The sequence below is a fragment of the Acanthopagrus latus genome, chromosome 7, assembly GCF_904848185.1.
Source record: "Acanthopagrus latus isolate v.2019 chromosome 7, fAcaLat1.1, whole genome shotgun sequence".
NCBI lineage: Eukaryota > Metazoa > Chordata > Actinopteri > Spariformes > Sparidae > Acanthopagrus > Acanthopagrus latus.
The window spans coordinates 30,365,181-30,383,876 of record NC_051045.1 but is presented as its reverse complement, the minus strand read 5'-3'; the positions used below and the strand labels follow the sequence as shown (position 1 = coordinate 30,383,876).

The following is an 18,696-nucleotide window of genomic DNA, read 5'->3' as shown; positions in this document are numbered from 1 at the left end:
CTGCTGGTAACTAGGCTGGTGACCACTGATATCGGCCTAATGCAGGCAAAACACTCCCTGGACTCAGACGAGGAAAAGAGCTTTGGGGTAAGACATGTTTATTAATGTAATGATCAACATCTGTAACTAGTAAACAGATAATGAATGATTAAAAAAGATGTCTTAAAATTTTATGTGAAAATGAAACATGGGTATTTGTTCATTATGTTATTAATGAGATGTTTTCAAGTATTTCTACCTGTTTTATATTTTCAAATGTAAATCTAGTTATTCATTTAACTGTAAGCAGTGATGAACGGGCGAGCTGCAGGCCAACACACAGCCAGACTGTGATTGTTTGACACGCCTCTGAAATGTCATGCGTTCTGGACACTGTGCGAAAGGGGTCAATGGGACATCCTGTGTCCACTATGTGGCACCAGAGAACACTCACTGAAAACAGTTTAGGTCAAAGTATAGAGAAGTGTTTAGATCAAAGTATAAAGTTAAGACGAGAGCACCCCGTGGAAGTTTTATGTAAATCAAAGCATGACTGTCACAAAGGGTTTACTTCCTGTTGACAGAAGATGGCGAGATAACTACACCTGCTGTTTGGTATGTGGAAGTGTTATGGGTGGGACTCTTATCAAATGTGAAATCTGGGAAAGATTGGATCATTTACACCTTTATAATAAACATTTGGATTTGAACATGTACAGTGGAGTTACTGCAATTTGTGTTTCATATCGACCCATTCACCTTCGCTGCGACGCTACTCACATTTTTCACAATACATAATCATCGAGGTCTCGAGTGTTTTCTCAGCATGATTTTTTGTGTTGCAGCTAGAGGGATGATTGCTCACATGTCCACGTGTTACACTGATTGTGTTAATGCTATAGGTGGAGTACAACATATGCAAAACACCAATAATTAGTCCAAAATTCTAAATGTTCACCGTTCTGAAGGGTTTCGGTAGGTCCTGGCACCAACATATTTTGTATAGGTCTAGATGTGTTACACATGTGTAACGAATTTCAAACCTGTAGGTGAAAGCAGTCTCAGACAGCTGCATTTTAGGGGGGCGCTGATGAGCCCTTTTGAAACCCATAAAAAGAAAATTCCACTATGATCAAGTTTTGTGAAAAGGTTCCATGAGTTTTTGAGCTTGTTAAGCCCTTAAAATAGCCAAAGCAGAGCAATCTTAGAAGAAGCTGCTGCAGCTGCGGTCCGGCGCTGTGATAACAGGCAGGTGCTTCGGTCAGTGTCATAACGTTGGTAACCCACCCAACCAGATAGTTTCCATCAGCTCATTTAAGCCTTGTGTAAACTACATCTCCTCACTATTCTTATATTGTGCTCAGAAAAGACACTGTTAGATGTGAGAAGATATTGGAAGTCCTGTAGTGTGAACATAATATACAAGGAGCTGCATACTGTAGAGCACACGGGTGTGCATCTCTCCCTGATAAGACTATTTGATTACATATCTAAATACACAAACTGCAATACAATTCTGGGACGATTCGATTCTGATTCCGATTCCGATTCGGTACTATTAGATTTGATTTTGGTTTGGGTACGAAACGATCCAATCCGATACAATTCTTTGTTTCATGTAACTGGGGAAGACCATGTATTTTTCTTACTATTGTGTATCTTTTTTATCTTAATCTGATTATACCTCAGTGAATAAAAAACTCATTTATTGTGTCATCATGGATCTACAGAACAACTATCCTGTTGTTTGCATCTCACTGAGCAGGGTCTCTCTGAACTGGATCCGTCTGCAGTGGATCTCTCTGAACTGGATGTCCCTGACTGTCTGTATTCTCTGCTTCCTAATAGTCCAAGTATAAAATCACACCTATGATTAACAATCAGACAAAAGTTTAGTACTGATAACCAACTCAAAAGTTGGATCAACTCAACAGTGTGCACTGTGCAGCACCTGTCAGCATACAGTAAACAGTGTGCTGTATGGTTCAGTTCAGTTCATAATTTCATTATACCATGACATTGTGCTGTACTATCAGCAGTCACAGAATATAGCCAATGATAGCAATCAAAAGCAGACAAGTCGTAAGTCCTTAGCAATAAAACAGGCAATAGATGCCGTCTTTAACTTGGACCTTGCCGAGTTGTACCGTCTCTGCTCTGTGTCCATTATTTGGAACTTCTCTTAAAATTCCAAATCTCTTCCAAACTTTTGATTTTAGATTTGATGGCGCGTGTTGCCTCCATTGTCAGACATGTTGCTTCTGTTTCCCTGGCCACACTACAGTAATGTTTCTGTGCCACATCTAATGACAGTCTCGCGCTGACCTTTGAACTTCAACAAGAGTCTGAAGACACTGTGAGGAAGCAGCAGCATAGCAGGTTCACTCAATAGATTAACAACTTTCAAATTGGGCCATCGACCAGTTGATATTATGTTTAGATCAATTCAGAGGTCTGCACATCTGTATAGTTGTGATGGTGCATATGCAGTGAATGTAACATTCAAACCAATCCAATTTTTAAAAAGAAAAGAAAAAAAAAGTTTTAAAAAAAAAAATGGATCAAACTGTACCCCTTGGCCTTTCAGAAAAGGGGCAACAGGAAAGGCTGAAAGCTCTTTAAGAAAAAGAGAAAACACTGAAAGGTGTCTTCAAGTTACAAAGGGCCCAGAAAGGAAATATGTGTGGTGTTTGGTGAAATATCATGTATTCTGAAATGTTGTTGTGTTTAGTGAGATGTTGTGTTCTATTACATTTCTTCGTGTTTTCTGAAAGGTCATTGTGTTTTGAGCCTCAGGGACACTGTAGATCAGTTGACAAATGTGATGCATAATTATTTATCAACTCACCAAGTACTTATAATTAGATCATCCTTTGCCAGTAATATTGAAGTCGAGCTGAAATGTTCTTTAACTATTCTATTTAACTATTTCTATTTAACGATAAATCACATCCACAGTCACATTATAGGCATATTTAACAATATATGCCAACATTTTTTTCACTAAAAATAAATTCCTTTGTATTTCATATCAAAATTGGTAATTATAATAATGGTCTTTGATACGCAGTCAGAGGCACTTTTGTAAGTTTGTACTAACCCATGTCAATTAATAACATCACACCATCCACCAATCAATCAATCTTTACCTTTGAATAGTACGTGAGGGGCACAGAACTAAGATTTGTCAGAAAGTTTCACTGATAACTGACACCGATAAGAGACAATGTTTTCCAGTTTTCCCTCTAATGTCCCCCAGCTGCTCTGCTTGAAGTTTTCTGATGTACAGATTGCTTGTTGTTAAAGTAACAGTGGTTAACTGTACTGGGCTCCAAGTGAAGACGACCGGTGCCGGTCCAAATAAAAACTCCAAGACCAACTGCAGCCAGCTTAATGACAGGGATTCCAGTACTGAAGTGGTTAATGGAGTTTAGCTGCTGTTAGACAGTTCCTGCTCCTGCTAGATTACCGGTAACCATGCTAACGTTAATGATCCTATTAGCTGACTAGGCCCTGAATACTCCTTTCATCACTACATTCACTTAAGAGAATCAATTGGTTTAAACTAACCAGCATAGCTGGATCGTTTCAATAGCTTCCTGCAGTGTGAATTATATTATTCTCGACATTTTAACTTGAGGGCCCACAAACTTTCAATTGGTATATCAATCAACTAATTCACTTTAGTTTATTCCCATATACATAACAAGTAATTCTACTTCTCACTCATTATCTACCCAGCTGACTGTCTATAGGTTAACAATAACTTGAGCTGTGGAGAAATTTCCCTTGACTACCAAGGGAGTTGGTGGTTATACTTGGCATTATTGAGTGAGTAAGGAATTGCTGAGCAGGGCGGGGCAGTGAAGGCGTTAAAACTAATGTCAGAGGAAGAGCAATGGGATGTTTCATCAGATGCTATGGCTACATTTTGGTTCTCCGGATTTTTCCCTGCTCCCTTTGTACTCACTCCTGAATATAAATCATAAGCAGCGCAATCATCTGTCACTGGTACTGTAGCTGTATGTGTGTGTGAGTCTGGAGTTACTCTCTCATTTCCTCCCTCTCTCTCTCCACACGGATCAGATTTCGTCCCATCCGCTGACTCACTATATGGCATCACTAGACTGGGCTGGACCGTATTCCAGACATGACTTTGTCACTAACCCATACACAACACATTTGTCAGATCTCAAAAAACTTGGCATGCATCAGTTCTTTCTCTGCATGTGCACACTAGACTGTCTAGTACTAGTGAATTCCTTAGCTACAGTACATGATACCAGTGACCACAACTCTTCCAACTTGGCTTCAATTGCAGCTTCCATATGAACAGATTACAATAAAAGGAATGCTGATGATCATGAATTCCTTTTTTACTTGTCAGGTAGTGTCTACATTGAGCAGTATTTCATAACTGCCAAGCAATAACAATCACTGATTAGATGCATGCAATGCTAATGCATCAAGTGTGGCCAGCCTGTAACAATCATCATCTCTGACTGTTGATCAGGATGTGTATTCAAATGATGCTAGCTAGTAAATTTAAACAAAATGTCCAAGTAAATGCCTCTAAACTGCCTCCGCACAACCAAAATCAACTACGCCAAAACTAAAGCTGCAAGCAGCACTGAGTGGGTTTAGGCAAAATCTGTCCATGTTTTTAATAGAAATGTGTATGCTGGTCCCACAACACTATATAGCCATTTTGGTGTTGATTAAAGTTTGGTCACTTTAATCAACACCGCACAAAGCAAACAACCTTCACTGCACTGAGTTTTGTAAGTAAATCCCACAGCTCCTTCTGCTCCAGGAACATGGGGCTGCTCCCGTGTGACCCATACTGATCAAGAAGCACTCCAGGGCTTCCCTAATGAAGGCAGGTCAACTACAAGTGGTTTCCAATGTGGTTTTTGACAGTGTTATATGTAAATAACTAGTTATTTAGTTTGCCTTCAGTTTTCTAATTCTTCAAAATAATACATAGCCTTCTGATTTTTACGTCATAGCTAGAAGAAAATGTATGTCACTGTCCAAATTCAGCGAGGTGCGAGTGACTTTACTGAGAGTTGTGACGCACAAAAACTGTCCAGCTTAAATCGCCTTGTCTAACAATAATTATAAATACTGCCACTATTTGCTGGGTTCAAGCCTACTTACTGTCAAGAAGCTAAGACAGTTGAAAATAAGCCACTTGCAGCAATGAGCGTGATTTGGCGTCATTTTGTCAAATTATATCCACCGGGGCCCGTATTCACAAAGACTTTTATCTTAATGTTAGGAGTACTCCTAAATCAGACTAAAAGTTTTGATGTAAATCAAACCTATCCAAGTGTGGTCTCCCTTTCCCTTTAAGAGCCAGGTGTACCAGGACCGGACACGTAGTAAAGAGTAACACTTGTTTTCACTGAGGGACAGGGATGTTATCCTCAGCTGCTGGACCATCTGCCTCATCATTTCACAATCATCTGTCCCATCAACAACTCTGTTGACTGCATAAGAAAAAATAAACTAATATTTAACAGAGGAGGAGGAGGAGGAGGAGGAGAAGGAGGAGGAGGAGGAGGAGGAGGAGGAGGAGGAGGAGGAGGAGGAGGAGCAGCGCTGCTGTGTCCCTCTGTGTGTGGGCTATTCTCAGTCCATGGATCAGGGGGTACAGTAGTAAAAACTCATCCTGATCTATAACAGGTGGGATGAGAGGCTGAAATACGTCCTGTCATTTCGTGCGGCGATCCTCCAGCAGCAGAAACCATCTGTGTATCTCTTAACATGAGCATTTGTGCACAAGCAACAGCTGATGAACTTCACTGATTACTTCAAACTCCTGACTGGTTTCCTTTGGAGAGTTTAGAATGACAGCTTTTAGTTTTGCTGGTTATATGTGCCATGCTGTTTGTTACAGTGACATTAGTGTGAGCATGGCATGTTGAAAAGAAGTGAAAGCAGCCTCTCAAATCATAAAATCAGAGTATGTGAACGGTGTTAGCCCGCCTGTGTAGACGCATCTCACTATCTGAATAATGTGCTTTTTAAATAGCAGGAAACAGACTGTGCCTCTGACCTGACACCAGCTTTTTGTTGGTCTATGACGCCGTCACTTTCTGCTGCCTCAGGATAGCAAGCCGCCATCAGTGTGCTTGACCACCCCTCACTTAAAAGCACCATTCACAATGCCCTTTCAGTGCAGGAATCATGCGCAGATTCTCTGCATCGCTGTCTGTGTGAAAGTATGAATGCAGAGATGGGGGACAGTTGCAATGCAGCTCTGATGGTAGCATCAGAGGCAAGACGGCATCTGAGTTGAATGAAAAAGCTGGAGTTGCGGATCAAGAGTGTGTTGGTAAGATGGTGTTCAGTCTGACAGCTAAACAGGTCCTTCACTCAGCAAATAAAAATGTTCTACAATGCAATGTTAAAGGACCAAAGAACAGTAATGTGATAACTGGCGTTGTCTTTGGCAAATTAAAAGAGAAAAAAGAACTGCAGTTATAATAACAACCTGTAATGACGGCACTCCTCTGCATGAAGTTGATAAGATTAAATATCTTGGCATGATTCTGAACTCTCATTCAAATCACTCAATGATCATGTGTTACGTAAAGTCAACTTTGGAATCAATGTTTTACATCGATCTCAAAACTGCTTTACACGCAGTGTTCTGAAGAAACTTGCATCTCAACTTATACTTCCGATTCTTGACTATTGTGATGTTGTCTATCAAAATGCATTTAAATTAAACCTTGTTCCACTTAACACAGCATATAAAAGACTCTGCAGATTTGTCCTTGGATGTCCTTTTCTCACTCATCACCGTACAATGTATGATACACTTACATGGCCATCTCTAAATGTAAGAGGACACATTCACTGACTTCAGTTTATATTTAAATGCATTCATTTCAACTATCTTCCTTATTTACAATAGTATCTTGTACCTTTTACTTCAAAGTACCAAGTTCGGCACTCTGCTCAGCTCTCTTTCTATGTCCCTCGTTCTAAGAAAACAATTGGCAACAGTGCTTTTAAGTTTAAAGCCAGAGCAGATTGGAATAATTTACCTGTTGATATCAGATCCATTTCAGTACTTGGTATGTTTAAGCATGCCCTGTCTTCTCACTTTAAGATGCTCTTGTTATCAATGAAGCTGTCACTGTCTATATCTACTGCTTATGTCTAATGTTTATACCTGACTGTATTTGGTGATCCACTCACACTCTACTGTTATTTATTATTGGCCATTTTGGCCATCTAGTGGTTGTAATATTTTGATGACTTTAATGTATGAGGTTTGTCTTTTGTTTTTGCTTGTTGGATGTACGTTGTCGTATTGACAATTGTATCTTTATTTATTAATCTATTTTTATTATTTCTATGTTTATTTATTCATTTGTTTTTTTTGTTGTTTTTTTGTCAAGCCTCTGTTATGTAGTTACTGTGATACATGTTGGAACCCCCTCGAAAATGAGATGGTACATCTCAAGGGGTTTTATCCTAATAAACAAACTTGAAAAAAGTGTCTGTCATCCTGTCTGTCCTACCAACTTCTCGTCACATTTCTGCCCGAAAAACAGCGTCTGTCCCTGACAGCGGCGCCAGGCTGTCTCCTTCCACTATTGTGTTGTTGTGGTTACTGTCTCTGGCAACTTGTATTGAAAAACATCACTCCAATGGTCAGCCCTTCCGACCGAGACTTCAGTGAACTTTCCCCCAGAAAACAGCACCTGTGAGTAACAGAGTCAGACCGTGTCCTGTTTACTGATGGCGATTATGCAATTATGTAATGTAGCACAAAAAAAAGGTAACTATGTCACTTTCCAGGATGTTTGGTGGCCAATACATTTTTAGGTTAAAAACTGGGGAAACACCTTGAAACAAACCACAGGGATCTCAATGCCATGACATGTACCGTCACGCCTGAAATGACACACTGAAGCGGCTTTACGCCAGAGCTGCTTGGTTCTGTGTGAACAAACAAAGGCAACGAAATGGCTAGCCTTCCCTGTGGAGATAATGTGGCGTCTCTGTGTGAAAGGGCCTGAAGAACAACACGCCCAAGGATGCACAGATGGGCACAGCTACATTTGCTATTTACACAACGTGGGCGCTGGGCATGAAAATGATGACTGCATCTGAAACTAGCAACAACATTTGCAATGACACTTTTCTGGCAAGTGTGTCTGTAAACAAATGTTGTTTTGTCAAATGTAGCGCCACCTTGTGCCCAATTTGGCTCATAATACGTTGAAAATTATTTGCATTCGCACTCCATTTTCAGTTATTTGGCCAAGTTTTATTTTTCTTGCTGGATCCCATTCATGGCAATTTGAGCTGTGGCTTATGACAAATAATAATAATAAACCAGCACTAAAATCTGCACTTTGGGCTTCAGCCCTTATCAGTGTGATGCATAATGGATAAAGTTTGCCCTACTGCTAGTAGGTTATTTGGGATTTTTGATGCAATGCATAAAAATGCAACGGTTGACGTTTTGAACCATGAGTCAGCCTTAGTGACAGTAAAGTTGACATTCAACCTTTATGATAAATAAAACATAATCACTTAATTCTATCCTATTACACATTTTGTGAGATTTTGTCAAAATATGTTTTTCTGACACATGTCACATGTTTCTTGAAGTCACAGGGTCTTTTACCTTTGACCACAAAATCGGACAAGTTTATCCTCAACTGATAACAAGAAAACATAATGCCTACAGCCACAGCTGTTGGTGGTGCAGAAGATCGAAATTACAATAAACTTGAGTTGTGGCCAAATCTGCCACTGTTATCGTAGTCTGCTGTGCCATGCTAGAATGGAGCACTAACAGTCAAAGAGCCTGTTTGTACCTGATGTTAGCATCCGTCCGGTCAGTCAGCTGAGTATGTTGGTTCATAACCATGCCGTGTCTTGAGTGACCATTTGTGATCTGATCTCACTTCTCTGCTCTATATGTAAATAAACAGGGACATCTTTCTGTTGGCAGAGACGATGCATTGTTGATACAGTGTTACAGTTTTACAGGCCGACCAACAGTAGTAGGCAGCATGCTTGGACAAAGGACAAGATTTTTACATAAAGAAGGAAAACGTAATGTATGTAATTTACAGGAAGATCTGAATAATTAAGAATTAGCATTTCACAAAATGTATAAAGTTTCTCCCAACAACTCACAAAACTGGGACTTTCCTTCACAGACAACAAAGACATTTTGGTGGTTGTCATGTGCAAACTTGATCACATACAAACAGACCAAATACCAGTAAATGAAGAAAAATCTTTATCCTACATGTATATGCACAGCATATAGGAAGCACCCTGTGTACACACACAACACAACTATGGCATTAGCATGCACCTCCATGTGTGTCTCAAAGGACCAGTTGTGATCCAATATCACTTCCAAATAAACGTGTTTATAAAGCTTCTCCTCATTCAACAGCTCACAAAATTGAGCCATTTTTTAAGGGAGTCTGGGGACTTTCTCCACAGGGGACAAAGAAGTAGCCTATATCGGTTACTGCTTAGTGTATTTGTAAAATGTGACATGTTTAGCATCAATAAAATGTTTCTTCTTTCATAAATGGAGTGTAAATGTTGAAATCAGTGTAAACAGTGTGTTCAGCTGCTAAATGTTGGCAGGTAAGACTAACTTCAGACACAGAGGCAGACAGGCTGGTACAGCCCTGCTGCCACAACTGACACTTTTTACAAGGACAACAAACAAACAACAATTTACAAGAAGGCACCTATGACTTAGAATTTGTCATTGGTTACACAAAGTTTAAGTTTCTCATTCAGAAACTCAAAATTGGTGGTTTGTTAAGCGAGTCTGGTGATATAGTGATTACTAGTTCAGTGTTTGGATCAGCTGAAACAGACAGCGTGTTCACAAACATCTGCGGCTAACTGACAGAATAATGTGATTTGCATTTGCATTTAAGTTAATCAAACCAAAATCAGCCATTGTGCCTGTGGATCTTCTTCTTTTACAGATGACGTCAGCTGAGTAGGCGGTCCTTCAGTGTGGCCCAGGACACATGTGCGTACACAGGGCTAAAAGAATGTGGTCACATGCAGCCAGACCACCTCTGAATGTGGTCTGAGTGATCAGATCTCAAATGTGTCCTCAATGCTTATGATCACCAAGGATGGATGTTAACTCCAGGTGTAAACAAGCTCATAATAGACACAGTATCTAAATGCTGTCAGAGTTCAGTGAACGGGCAGTTGAGAAAGTTTGTCAACTGCTGTTTAACTTTAAAGCAACATGGATTAGAATTTTTGCTAAAAAAGAAAGTCAGCATCTACAATTTCTTGACAACTGCAGAAACTCCATCTGTTGATGGATTGTATTAAGTGATGAAGAGATACAAAACAAAAAGGATGAATGGACTTCACAATGAGACTATTTAGTCAATTGCTGAGGTATATTGCAGCGGATCAGCAGGTTGTGGTGAACACTGCACACTTACGACACACAATTAAATCCCCCCACATGACCTTTGCAATATGACAACCCCTCTGCCATCCTGTCCTCTCACATCACCACACTCTGAATCCGCAAAAATAAAAGAGGCTTTAGAATATCACCAAATAGGCAAACCTAACAGCAAGTCATTTCAGATTCCATCTTGTTTTTATTTCCAGCAGTCCCACTATGACTTAATCTGCAGTAGTATCTTTGCAACCAACAGACTTTCCTCTATTACCAAGTCAGTCAATGGCTAAGGTTAAGTACAAGTCTATCAGTGTCTGAGAGACGACCCCAAACCAACACTGTGTTTACTGCAGAGAGAGAAAAGCCTATTAATAAATCTGTTGCAGACAGCCTGGCGGAAGTACCCTGGGGGCTGTAAACTCAGGCTTGAAGAGCGGGATGAGGGGCAAAACAGAGAGGGATGAATGGACAGAGTTTCAGAAGAGAGGGGATGAAGAAGAGAGAGGAAAAGGAGAAGGGAAAGAAATTAAGACATATGGAAATAGGGAATGGAGGGGGAGAGGAGGGAGAGGAAAGAGTGTGTGTGTTGCATGTTGTAAACCATGGGTGCTGTTTGATGGATGGATCTAGGTTCTGAAAAGCCACAGCTGCCTCGCTCTTCCTAGAAAGATATCCACAAGGAAAAGTGGCAGTATGTGGTTCAAGCATCTAGCATCCTCTTACTATTTCTGCCCAGCATACTGCAGGGCCCATCAGAATGTACGCTGATCCAAAAAGCCTCTGGGAGAGTCAATTAGAGCATGTCAGCCTGTGTTATTAACTTTGTGCCTATGCATAACAAAAATGAAGATGTAAAGGTTCTTTTTGTACTTTAATTGGTCTTGTAAATATCTTTGTATGCAAGTGTGTGTGTGTGTGTGTGTGTGTGTGTGTATGTGTGCATGTGTGTGCTGCACTGCACATTCACATGTCTGTTTTCAATCAGTCTATTTCACAACAAAGTATCATTCTCTCTGTCATGGCTGCCAACTCAATGTAATTAATGACTATAGTGCTGTATTTACTGTAAGGAGGGTAAATGGTGATGTTTTGTGCATGTGTTTGCACCCATTAGACATTATCCCAAATTTGAAAAAAAAAACATATTAATTCAATGTGAAATAGCGATAATATTCATACATGTATGATATGAATCAGTACAAATTTTCCTGTAAAATAATGAAACCAATAGGTGTTTCTCCATACAATCTTATACCTACCTACCTATATGTAAATTAGCTCAATGCTTTGGCAATATGCATGTGATTCATTAACTTACAAAGAGAAATTTGAACTCAACATCCTCATACTGTCATTACGACAGTAATATCTATTACCGTTTTGTAACTTTCACTAACATTAGTCAACATAACCTACTAATTATTAAACACCCATTGGCTGGCAATATTGGGATAATGGTAGATACTACAACACAGTGCAACACCATTCAAAAACATCAGCACTACTCAGCAAAGTTTGCTGTTTAAAGTTTGCTAAAATGAACTGATATCATCATTGTAAGCTCATCATCAAATCTGATAAAGCATTAGCATTAGGCTATTTGATGGCTAATAGAGTGGTGCAGGGATTACATGTTTTTGGAGGCTAACCCTGAAGGAATGCCAGTTTCTCCTCGACACAAAGCCTATGGGAATTTTCATTTGGATTATTGCATAAAATTAGCTCTGTGGAAAACACAAGCTTATGATACTATTCAGCAAGATAATCTTCAAAAATGAACACTTTTGTGATTTTTAAAGTGTAATTACAATTGCCAGAAGTAAAACGCTAACTCTAGGTTATAAATGAACCACACCATGGTCACATGTCTTCAACATCACCACACATGCTTCTTACTACACTACACTATACCCATGTTATTATACATTGATCCAATGTAAATTGAAAAGTCATAGTTAGAATAGAAGTATTAGTGAGTAGATGAGTCTCCGTGTTCGGTGTGATGACAAGAAACTTACCAAAAACTAATTCTAAAAACACCATGACAGAATGAGGAAACAGTAGGTGCAAAAATCCCAACTTATTTTCAGGGTTTGAGGACTCATTTCTGCTGTACTTTATGAACCTTTAATTTCACAACTTTGGGATAATATTAAAACAAACTGACAGTGGTGTCAGTTACACAACGATATAATAAAAGTTTGCTAACATTAGCTAAACTGAGCACTTTGAGATGCTACCAAGTAAGTCTACAGCTGCAAAACAATGATGTGTATTTCACTGAGGATTCATGAGAGGATAAATGTAATTCTGTTTTTTAAGTTACACAGATACAGAAGAACCCCATTTAAACTGATAGCTAGCAATAAAATCAAAGCTGCAGGGAAAGGCAAACCCCACTATGGGATTTAGCACACTCAGCTATGCAGGAAAAGAACTTGGTAAGCAGGGCCTGGTACACTTTTGTTGGTATTGCTGAGTTCCAGTACTGGTACAAAAACAATACATTTTTTTAAATAGTTTTTTTTAAAACAGCATTTCTCAAAATGTTAAGCAGCTGTACTAAAACTTTTACTACTTGACTTAATACACATTTAGGTAATGTACATTTTTGCACTCATGTAGTGACTGTGGAGATTCTGAAACATCATCAACACTGGAAAGAGCTGCAGATATAAATGGAGCAATGACTCTTTCTTCTTGACTATCTCTGTGAATCTGACTTACTTTTCTGAAACTGTTTCCATAACCAACATATATCTATCAAGCATCTCTCTTTTCTCCAGCCATCTCTCTTTCAAAGTGCCCTAAATGTCCAGCGGCTACTGTGTGAAAACTCACATTTGAAACATAAATAAAATCTTTCCCTGTTCATCCAATGACACTGGACACACATGCATGTCAACACATGTACAAGTGAGTACACAGAAAGTGTAAATGCACAAATTGCACACCTTGCATTTGCACACACACATATTGTGTTCCAGTTCTCAGGCTCTGAGATTTTGTTGTCCTGAGAAAATAACAAATAGTACAATCTTATTGCAGCCCATTCTAGCATCATCCAGCAAAACATCCATTCTAGCATGAACCCAGTGTCCCTTGTTCCCTCAGCCATCTACTCTGCACCCCACCCACCCCATCCCATCCCTGCCTCTAGAAGGTGAAGAAGTACAAAGAAAGGGATCAGAGCTTTTCCGATTCTTCCCTGGTTATTAACTACCATTTGTCCCCTCAGAGGGCTGTCCCTCCCATTAACCCAACTGATGCTCTTTTCTCATGGAAATCAGCCTGCTGTTGCTGCCGCCACCACTGTCTCTGCTGCCACTACCACCGCTGCCTGCAGAGGTGCAAGGAATTGTGGGGGATTTTCAGAGGAGAAGACCTCTCTTTGGGCTCAAAAGCAGCTCCCTCTCTCTCACAAACACACAAGCTCACACCATTAGTGCAGGCACACACGCACATGCACGCACACATCAGCCATCTCACCAAAAGCATGTGTGCGAGCTCTCACAGGCAAACACATTCACTCAATCACAAAGGCAAACATGAAACGTGCTGCCTCCAACCACAGGGGCATGGAAGTAATGTAAGGCAATGCATGGCAGTTAATGAGAAGAAGCTGGCTCAATGGTGCCGGCAGAGAATACTTGGAGAGCAGAGCGGCTAAGAATGCTTGAGCAGCAGAGCAACATGAATCATCAGGATATCGTCACGTGAAAAAAGTATTTACAAGTAACAGATAAAGAAAAAATTATTTTAAAAAATCTAACTCTTAAACTGTTTGGTAGTTATTTGGTCAAACGTTTATGAAATAACTGTTTAATTTACAGAGCTCTATGGTGTTACTTTTCTCCAACACATTGGAATGAATTTATCTTCACAAACTGACCTCTGATCATTTAAAGCTTGGTACAACTATTAACACTAATCACAGGAGATACTGTTTATGTATGTGTATCTGTCAATGCCTATGAAAACAGGTGCACAAGGACACAAACAAGCTCACCTAATATTCCAAATGCTGCAGAAATCTCTGGAGGAAACGTAATTAAAGCCCGTGGAGCGGGTCCATCGCAAACAGGGTTGTTATAGTGAGAGATCAACACATGGGTCTCAACTTCCACTACAACTGGCAGCAGCAAAGGCATTGTCTCGTGACAAACTCACTTCCATTTCCTTATTATGTAGCTGGAGGCGTTGATGGAACAGTGCCTGTCTTAACGCTGCTACAGGGGCGGAAAACAAAAAAAACACCTAAAGTCACTTTGACATTAATCTTTGGGAACTCCTGAGGAACTTTTAAGCCATGTAGCACTGTATATATGTATCTATTTCATTAGTGTTGCAGCCATGCAAGAAGTTCTGATTTGAGTTCAGAACATTTATTTTTTTCCATTTACCCCTAAAAAAACGGATTGCCTCTTTTTTCTAAGCAAAACATACAGAACACATTACATCAGTTTGGAACGTCATTCAAATTAGTCAGAGAGCGTTATTTTTTTACATGCTGTTTTTAATATCTCACACAATTATCTCATAAAATTACTGTCAATCAAATGACGAGCAAAGTTGATGTAGAAGGAGAGTTTCTGTGTCATGAAAAACCGACCTGTGCAGGTGGAATCTAGACTTGAGACAAACAGTCGATTAGTCAAATGAAAAAAAGAAATATCTGCAGCTATTTTAGAAAAACAAAAACATCAGTAAAACATCAGTTCCCAGGTCCAACTGGTTAGTTTTGAGGATTTGGTTTTCCTTTATTTTGTGTGATAGTCAGTTAATACTGTTGCGTTTTTGGTCTTTGGGCACAAAACAAGTAATATGAAGAGCTCAATTTGGGTTTAAGAAAACAAAAACAAAAAAAGGTATTTTTAACTTGTGTGACATTTTATAAACAAATCAAAGACTTGAGAAAATCTCCCATTTGGTTGAATAGATCTTTAAACGTGAATAACTCCTGTAACCACAAGAAGTCTGCTAATCAACTGTAGGCCGAGCTCATGTCATGAAAACATGTAAATGTCATAAAGTACATTCTGTGTGTGAGCCCCATGTTCAACAAGACAACAACCATCAGCAATAAATAATACAATGATAGTGCAGTGACTAACACACCTAAATAAGAAACAGTATGATGAAAGCAGGCAACATTCTCACTGCTCATCATTAGTTCCTATTGGAGCAGGATTTTCAAGTTCATTTCACATGCAATATTCTACTGTTGCTTTCATTATTTGTATTATTAACATTTGTTGATTACTACCAATACAATATTACTCAACATTATCTACACTGTAGTTATAGTGTGGTACGGGGCACATATGGTGATTCTCTATTTCTAATAAAATGTATATTTCTAAATGTAAGTATATATGAAAATAGTAGTCATGTGTTACAGTTTTAACACACAAATTCTTCACAGGCAGTTAATATTGTATTACTGTATGCATGTTATGCTTACTTAATTCTTAATTCTCTATCGTAGGAGCAACTGCAATATAGCTGCTTTTCCCCTTAGGGCTCAACAAAGTACTTTTGATTCTCATTATTTTCTCATCTTAATGAATATCAGCAAATGTGTAAAAAGCAGAAGCTTACAGCCAAGACAGCTCTCAGTAACAAGTGAAGAAAGTGAACCCCCAGATTTGAACCCCAACCCCCCTTTCATGGGGTCACGGTTGTTATTTACCCGCTTCCAAGGAAAAGCGCACACTCTCTCTCACAGAGACTCACACATGCAGGCGAGAGACACAAAACTTCCGATCAGCGACAAAACATGTCAGAAGCCGTAGATAACCTAGTGGAGGGCTAAATATACACCCAGTCAACAACAATGGCTTCAAGGTTTCAGCGTACGCCTGAATATCAGACACACAACTCTCAGTTTACTGGATGGAACCGTGAGATGGACTCACACACACCGAGCAGCTTCCACTTTACAGCGCCCTTTATCACAGTTTTTCTCGACTCGCAAACTAACACAACACCACACCACACCACGGGACCCCCCCCCTCTGCAGTGGCGTGCCACAATTTCTAAATACTCGGAAATTTCTTAAAAACTCACCACATCGCCGAAAACTTCCAGAGGACATCAGACGTAAACAGCGAGGCCCGCTGGACAAAGTGCGCCGTGTTTTACAACTTGACTCATTCGCATTTGCAACATATTTATCGAGTAAAAAGAGCCTCGCGGTGCACGGAGCCGATCGCCTAATTAAAAGTTAAATACCCAGAACCTTCCACGCTGCCGCAGAAAGGAGCACAAATTACGCTAAAGTCCGACAGCGACAGTAACAACACGTTCACTGCACTTCAAGTGTCGCGCACGGCGATATGTCACAGTGACCGAGCTGGGAGTTGATATAAAGCTCGTAAAGTAGTTTAAAAGGCACCCGTGCACCCGCCAGGACGTGCAGCCACATTATGAGGTCTTAGCGAAAAAAAGAGTAGTTTACCCACCAAAAAGTTTCCAGCACCGCATTAGTCAATCTCACATGGAGCCCCGGCAACCTTCCATCCCGGACCGGACCACAAACCCGCCGTGGGAGAGCCCACGCCACCGCTCCCCGCTCTTTTCTGCCCTCGATCGCGTGTTTTAATAATTTTTTCCTATTTTTTTCAATATTTTTGTTATATTCGGGGCCTGAGAGTCAGTCTGGCTCCCCTCAGGCTGCAGCGGAGTTATGGGGCGGTAAGCATTGTGGGAGTGTGACGTCAGGCCACTTTCACAAACTTTTTTTTTTTTTTTTTTTTTTTTTTTTTGAACCAGGGACAGCTTACTGGTTTCAGCAGCAGCCTGCAGCCAGTCCTCCCAGTGACCAGCGGTACATCTCTGTTGCTCACGTGCAGTCTGTAGGCCCGCAGACTGGACCTCTGGAAAAACATTTCAATTCTCAAATAGAAGAAAAACCGAAATGTATTTTTAATCATATAATATTGCGGAGCCAATTTTCAAATATGACCTGAATTGATTTAATATTGTCAAGGTTTGACAGACAATATGTCAATGTTTCTAATAACTTTCTAGGCTTTTTTTGCAGTTATTAACATTGCACATTGTTTGATAAAATCCCAGGACTGGCATTGATGAAATGGCGCTATCTTTATTTGTTTAGTTTAATTTAGCTGGCTTTGTGTTTTCACCCTTCGTGTTGTCTCTGAGTGCGAACACAAATGAGATCAATACTAAGCTTTTCTCTGGTGGCAAACCGACTCGGCTACTACATGAACAATGAATGTTCTCCTCATTAAATGTCGGGTTTTTTTGGTGTTTATTTGTTATACTTGAAATTATGAACAAAGCGTAATAACAGGAATCAGTGTATATTCATAATGACCGCGGTGTCATCTCAGTTTCATAAACTCTTTAACAACGGAATACTCTGGTTTCCATCACTTACAAAAGTTAACACTTGTCTTTTGCGCATACACACAAAGTTTTTATTGTATTAAAAATAAATAAATGTCGATTGTTAAATTGTTTAAAAGAACAAGAAGGAGAATAAGAAGAAGTATCTGCCTAGAAAAACAGAGGCTGCTTGAATAACTTCTGCAATTTCCGATTGTTTTCCTTCTGTTTAACAGTGTCAACAAGTGTCACCATGGAGGAAGCGGACAGCAGCACATCAGCATGAAGGTGGATGCGCCCGGATCCCCACGTGTTCAAGGCTAACGGTGGTACTGTGGGAGTCCCGCTTCTCCCACCTTGCGCTTTCTTTTACCCCTTTTTTCTTCTTCTTCTTTTTTTTTCTTTTTTTCGGCTGTGGTGGTGGGGGGTGGGGGATTACTTCCAGGGCACATCAACTCGTTTCCTCATCACCCTAACCCCCACCACCTCTTCCCAGCCCCACCGAGCCCGCAGGGTGAATATGCTTGTGCACAGAGGAGGGTAGGGGGGTGGGGAGCAGGAGTCTTCAATAATGCTGCCTTCAAGTGCTGCTCATATTTTAAAACGCGCTTGCCCGTCTACTTCATTGCTATTCCAGATAATAGTTCATTGAACACTAACAATAGAAACGCAGGGTTATTTTCATGTTAGTTTAGTTTACAATTGACGTACAGTCGATATAATAGTTTATGTTGCAGTTCCGGATCTTGATGCTTTACCTAAGTTATCAAATAAACCTTGTTTAAAAAATACCAGGCAACTTTAAATTCCATCAGACCACTATATGATGATAATAATAATAATGATAATAATGATAATAATAACAATGGCATATTATTATTATTATTATTATTATTATTATTATTATTATTATTATTATTATTAT

The 18,696-nt window shown here is 39.8% G+C and overlaps 1 protein-coding gene across 2 annotated transcripts in view; it reads right to left on the bottom strand.

Annotated features, from left to right (window-relative positions):
• plagl2 (pleiomorphic adenoma gene-like 2) overlaps positions 1-18,572 on the bottom strand; it is a 46,995-nt gene extending 28,423 nt beyond the window's left edge. The window contains exon 1 of one of the 2 annotated variants that reach the window (XM_037104974.1): positions 16,883-18,572. The gene's annotated coding sequence lies outside the window, so the exon portion shown is untranslated. The other variant, XM_037104975.1, reaches the window with a different exon arrangement.
• Positions 18,573-18,696: the final 124 nt, after the last annotated feature.